Raw genomic sequence first — 5,392 nt, 5'->3', positions numbered from 1 at the left:
GGATTCTTACGCATAGCTGGTTCTGGGCTTGCTATTCCATTGAACAGATATCTGTGATTCCAATTCAATTCCATGTTCTTTATATTATTTATCTTGGACTATTTCTCTCTCTGACTTAATAGCCTTATTTAAGTATAATTTACATGCCACATGTTTCATTCATTTTAACCATACAATTCAGTGATTGTTAGTAAGTTTACAAAACTGTAGAACCATGACCACAATCTGATTTTAGAATATTTCCATTACCCCTAAAAGAAACCTCATGTCCATCCCCACCCCCAACCCCAGGCAACCACTAAAACTACTTTCTGTCTCTATAAATTTGCCTGTCCTGGACATTTCACATAAATTAAATCTTACAATATGTTGTCTTTTACATCTGGCTTTATTTTTGTCTACTTCTTACTATGTAGTAGGGCCTGGCTTCTTTCATTATTCTATAACTTTAGCAAATTTATTGGACATTCTTATGGGTTTATTCTTCCCAATGAACTGGAACAGAAATCATGTTCACAAACCATTTTATAGATCAAAAGAGATCACTTTGCTGGGTCCCATATAATCATTCATTTTGTCTCTGGCTAAATCCTGACTCTAAAAATCAGGTCCATCTTTGGGGCCCCTGGCTGGTTCCGTTGGTAGAGCCTGTGACTCTTGATCTTGGGGTTGTGAGTTTGAGCCCCACATTGGGTGTAGAGATTGCTTAAAAAATAAAATCTTAGAGAAAAATTAAATCTATCTTCAAAGGATAGAGGTTAGTTTGATTTTTTTTTTTTAAGATTGATAGATTGTTTGGTTGATTTGACAGAGAGAAAGTATGAGCCAGAGGAAGGGCAGAGCGAGAGGGAGAGAGAATCCTCAAGCAAACTCTGCTGAGCACAGAGTCTGATATGGAGCCCGACATGGTACCTGTCACGGCGCTCAATCCCAGGACTCCAGGATCATGAGCTGAAATTAAGAGTTGGATGCTTAACCCACTGAACGACCAAGGAACCCCCAGTATAGTTTGATTTTTATGGGCTATGACACTAAAAAGATCTTTCCCAAAATTATCGTATGGAGTTAAACTGTGGCCCAGAATAAATACATCATAAATTTTACAAGGTAACCGATGGAAGGTCACTTTGGGTCTGAGTTCTGGTTTGCTTCCTAAAAAACAAAACAAATCCTTATCCTCAGCTGTGTGGCCAGTCACTCCTTCTTTCTGAACATCAGCTGTTGGCTTGTTTGTAATCTGTATAATGGGGACTGTACCACATACATCTTAGAACTGTGAATACCCACTTGCTTTACCGTCACTCTATCTTGACCTGAGGCTAAGGTCCAGGTGACCTTCCATCTCAAATGGCACCTCCTCCAGGAGGCCATCCTTGTCTGCTCTGGATAAAGTGTTCATTCCCAGATGTACCCCTGTCCTTCTTTAAGTCCCTTCCCCTGCTTTAGTCCACACCCAGCACTTGGCTCATTGCAGGCATCCAATTAACTTTTGTGGAATAAAACCGTTATTTGTGGGCACCTGGGTGGCTCAATTGGTTAAGCAACTGCCTTCAGCTCAGGTTATGATCCTGGAGTTCTGAGATCGAGTCCCGCATCAGGCTCCCTGCTCAGCGGGGTGTCTGCTTCTCCCTCTGACCCTCCCCCTCTTGTGCTCTCTCCCTCAAAAATAAATAAAATCTAAAACAGAAACAGTAATGTGTGTTCTTCCATGTGAGAGGAATGGGGTGTGGCTTTTTCTTACCACTTTCTTCCCCCCACTACTCTCCATCTCACCAGTGGCCACCACCTCCTCCCCATAATGACCCGGTGCCTCTTCCAAGCACTTTTTTACCCTCATGTGTACGTTGTCAATGCACAAAGTATAAATTCCAAGAAAACAGGACTCTGGTAATGTTTCTTGCTTCCAAGCACAGTGTTCAATGCACAGGAGGTGCTGGACAATCATTTGCTAAGTGAGAGGACGGCTAAAGGGATGAATGCCTGGGAAGGCCTGAGCTGGGAAGCCTGCTCGCAGGACTTTGCAGTAATGCCCACTGCTCAGAACTCCATAGGCTTTTTCCTCTTCTGAGCAGCCCCTACCTCACTGATTCCACCTTTACTCTGAATGGTTCTGGAATTCCTCTTGAGTAATTAGGTCTTAAACTTCAGAGCACTTGGAGAATGACCAAGGGAAATCCCAGAACCCACCTTATCACCTTAAAGATAATGAATTAGTGGGGCCATCCTGGGCTAATGGAATGTAGGTGTTCACAATCTGTTCTGCATTCCACAGCGAAACTTCTTCTTAAAATATGTAAATCCAATTAAGTCACGCTCTTCCTGAAACCCATCAGTGGTTTTCTGGTGTTCAAACTCTTTGTACCTGTAATATCTGCATGATCCAGCCAGGTCCACCTGCCACATCAAGGCCCCAAGTTCTCCCTTGCCTTGGGGACTTTCTTTGAAAAATGATTCCTTCTACCTGGAAAACTCTCTCCCTGTTCCCACTCCTATTTTCACCTTCAAGTTGTTCTTCCCTGGATGACTTCTTTTTCTTTAGAGCTCAGCCTAGAAGCCCTCTCCTTGCAGAAGCCCTTCCTGATCCCCCATTCCATGAGGCTCCTTTGCTGGTTACACATTCCTGGCCATCACCAGTTGACTCACAGAGTATCGACACTGTCTGTCTTGTACAACTGTAAACTTGTTGAAGGCAGAAACATGATCCCCAGAACCTAGGGCAGTGCCTGGCACATAATTGGCGGCAACTTGGGGAAGACGACCCTTATTTGGAAGGCCAAACCCAAAAGTGTGTGTGTACACATATGCTGAGAACCTCTCCGGTGCCCAGTGTTACTCAGGACTAATCTTGCCCATCTTTTAAGATACAGCCTCCCTTTGTGTGGCCTCCTTGATCTCATATGGCTTGGTGGTAATAATAATTTAATCATTAAGGGGCTCCTGGGTGGCTCAGTCTGTTGAGTGTCAGACTCTTGGTTTTGGCTCAGGTCATGATCTTGGGGGTCATGAGATGGAGCTCCTTGTGGGGCTTCATGCTCAGCATAGAATCTGCTGGGGATTCTCTCTCTCTTCCCTTTACTCTCCCCCCCTTCTCCTGCACGCTCTCTCTCTCTCTCTCTCTCAAATAAATACATGAAATCTTAAAAAAGATAATGTTAAGGGGCCCCTGGGTGGCTTAGTCAGTTAAGCGTCTGCCTTCGGCTCGGTTCATGATCCCAGGGTCCTGGGATCGAGCCCCACATCAGTCTCCCTGCTCAGGGGGGAGCCTGCTTCTCCCTTTCCCTCTGCCCCTCTCAGCTCATTCTCTCTCTCTCTCAAATGAGTAAATAAAAGTCTTTACAAAAATAATAATGCTAATAGTTAAGAAGTAGTGCCATGCCTGGCTGGTTCAGTCAGAGGAGCAATGTGGCTCTTGACTTTGGGATCGTGAGTTGGAGCCTCCTATTTGGTGTACAGATCACTTAAATAAATACACTTTAAAAATAATCAAGAGGTATTGGGGCACCTGGGTGGCTCAGTTGGTTAAGCGACTGCCTTAAGCTCAGGTCATGATCCCAGAGTCCTGAGATCGATCAAGTCCCACCTCGGGCTCCCAGCTCTATGGCAAGTCTGCTTTTCCCTCTGACCTCCCCTCTCATGCTCTCTCTCTCTCTCTCTCAAATAAATAAATAAAATCTTTTAAAAAATAATCTAGAAGTATTAAGAAATGATAACATCCTAGGCACTGCTTTGTGTGCTAGCTCTCCAAGTGTTAACTCATTCAGTCTTATTTCAACTCCAATGAGACAGAACCTAGTGCCTCAGTTTTAGGGACAAGGTAGTTGAGACACAGAGTAATTTATTTATTTATAAAGATTTACTGGGGTGGGACGCCTGGGTGGCTCAGTTGGTTAAGCAGCTGCCTTCTGCTCGGGTCATGATCCCAGCGTCCTGGGATCGAGTCCCATATCGGGCTCCTTGCTCCGCAGGGAGCCTGCTTCTCCATCTGACTCTGCCTTCCACTCTGTCTGCCTGTGCTCGCTCTCGCTCACTCTCTCTGACAAATAAATAAAATCTTTAAAAAAAAAAAAAAAGATTTACTGGGGTGCCTGTGTGGCTCAGTTGTTAAGCATCTGCCTTTGGCTCAGGTCATGACCCCAGGGTCCTGGGATTGAGACCTGCCTCCAGACCCTTGCTCAGCAGGAAGCCTGCTTTTCCCTGCTTTCTCTCCCCTGGCTTGTGTAGATAAAATCTTGAAAACAAACAAACAAACAAACAAACTTAAAAAAAGACAACAATTGCATTTTTAGAAAAGATTTATTTTTTTTAAGATTTTATTTATTTATTTGACAGAAAGGTCACAAGTAGGCAGAGAGGCAGGCAGAGAGAGAGGGGGAAGCAGGCTCCCTGCCAAGCAGAGAGCCCAATGTGGGGCTCGATCCCAGGACCCTGGGATCATGACCTGAACCAAAGGCAGAGGCTTTAACCCACTGAGCCACCCAGGTGCCCCAAGATTTATGTGTTTTTGAAGATTTATTTATTGGAGAGAGAAAAAGAGCACAAATGGGAGGGGCAGAGGGAGAGGGAGAGAATCTCAAGCAGACTCCAAGCTGAGCATGGAGTCTGATATGGAGCTTGAGCTTACAACAGTGAGAAGTGAGAACAGTGAGAAGACAACCTGAGATGAAACCAAGAGTTGGATGCTTAACTGACTGTGCCACCTAGGTGCCCCTATTTATTTATTTTAGAGAGAGAGAGAGAGAGACAGAGACAGAGCACTAGGCAGGGGTGAAGGACAGGGAGAGAGAGAATTTCAAGCAGACTCTCCACCAAACAGAGTCTGATATGGGTCTCGATCTCATGACCCTGAGATTATGACCAGAACTGAAATCAAGAGTCAGATGTTTAACTCACTGAGCTCCCTCTCCCTCTGCCCATCTGAGATTTAAGAGGGGCTCCGTCCTCCTATAAGTCTGAAACGTATACATCCTCCTATAAATCTGAAACATCCTCCTATAAGTCTGAAACTCCTATAAGTCTGAAACTGTACTTACCAATAGTGAGGCATTCAATTAGTCTTTGCTGTATTCCAGGCACAGGGCTGGCTCTGGGGATACCTGTGGTTCCTGTGTTGGTGAAAATAACCCACTGGGGCAAAGACAGGCATTAGTACCTTGTTACCTAATTACAAGTTGGAGGGGTGCTCCAGAGGAGAGAAATTCAGTCCCCTGATAGACAAAAACAGGGGTTTGGGACCTGTTCCCTTTAGCAAGTAACACTTCGTGGGGGGCCTGAAGGTTAGGAGAGCAGGGAGGAGCATTTCAAAGGCTGAGCAGAGGAGTTTGAATTGCCATCAGGGGAATAGAGGGTGTCCCAGAGTGCCCGCTGCTTCAAGATGAGGACTAGAGAAGCACCA

This window comes from Mustela nivalis, assembly GCF_964662115.1.
Source record: "Mustela nivalis genome assembly, chromosome: 13".
NCBI classification, from domain to species: domain Eukaryota; kingdom Metazoa; phylum Chordata; class Mammalia; order Carnivora; family Mustelidae; genus Mustela; species Mustela nivalis.
The sequence above is the reverse complement of the archived record's forward strand: the minus strand, read 5'-3'. Positions refer to the sequence as shown.